The sequence below is a fragment of the Arachis ipaensis genome, chromosome B10 (assembly GCF_059453495.1).
Source record: "Arachis ipaensis isolate K30076 ecotype BB chromosome B10, ASM5945349v1, whole genome shotgun sequence".
NCBI classification, from domain to species: Eukaryota; Viridiplantae; Streptophyta; class Magnoliopsida; order Fabales; family Fabaceae; genus Arachis; species Arachis ipaensis.
The window spans coordinates 32613095-32614448 of NC_142435.1; positions in this window are offsets into that span (position 1 = coordinate 32613095).

Sequence of the window (1354 nt, forward strand, 5' to 3'; positions counted from 1 at the left end):
ACATATATGAATTGGAATCAAATTAATAATTTTGCAATTAATTTTTTTAATAATGTTTGATCATCATTAATTTAAATTAGAGTTTTCCAAACTCATCAAGAACAATACGATCCATCTGTTAAAAAATTGTTAAATAATAACAAAAATTAATTTTGTCTGGATTTTATTTGTATTTTGTAGATTTTAAAACCCCACAAAATTCTTTTCAACAATATAACTAATTACTATCACTACTACCACTACCTTCTTCATCCTCATTATTATCACTCCTACCTCTATTATTTTTATTGTGTAACGATACTTTATCATCATCATTATCTCCTCTACCGTCATCATCACCAATACCAATATTATCAACATTAAAATTCTTTTCTTTCATTTCTTATTCGATGCTATTTTTTTCCTTTAAAAGTTATTGTACTACAATTAGTTTTTTTTATGGCATCATTTTCATCAATGGTTTTTCTTTACTTAACCACCATTGGTGAAGGAATTTTTCAAAAACAAACTTATTAATAGTTTATGGAGAATTAAAACCCCCCAAAAAACTAATTTTTGTTATTATTTAACAGATTTTTTAACAGAGGAATCGTATTGTCCCAAAATAAAAAGATTGAGGGTCGAAATGTGTAACACCCTAACTATCAAAGCTCACGCTTCCGGCTGCGCGACTCTGATAGCTCGGACATTACGACGACTCTTATACTATTTAATACTAAAATATGAGCCAGTTTAAAACTTTAAACCGCAATACCGCTCCAAAAATACTATTTTCGGTAACGTACATCTATACATACCATACAACTTACAAACTCGAGAAGAGTATATATATATATATATATATAGTGATGGATAATATTACAAGCATTAACCAATACAATTCATATCCCTCTTACAGAATGTATAAAGATAAAGGCGAGGGAATAATAAATAATAACTAAAGCAATACAGAGCATCTCAACAACAACTAAATAAACTCTTCGTGACTTCTGCGTCCATATCCTGAAAAGGGAAATTTGTAGGGGGTTGAGAACATCATCCTCAAAAGGGTTCTCAGTAGAGGGTTTTTGAGGATTACTATAATAGGATACGCGAGATAAAATCATTTCAGTGATTAATAACCGCCTTATGCATCTTTTCAAAAGCAAAAGGTTTACTATCAAGAAAATCTGAAATCTTTTTGATAGAGGAAACTATTCATGTAACATAAAATTCAAAAGCCCTTCAAAAGGTTTATCTATGCTAAACCAAAGTAGCCTTTCATACTTTTCCAAACCAGAAAATATCAACCAGACATGGCCTTCGACCCATCTCATGATCAACCATGGCTCTAGGCCCAAACAACCCAACCAAC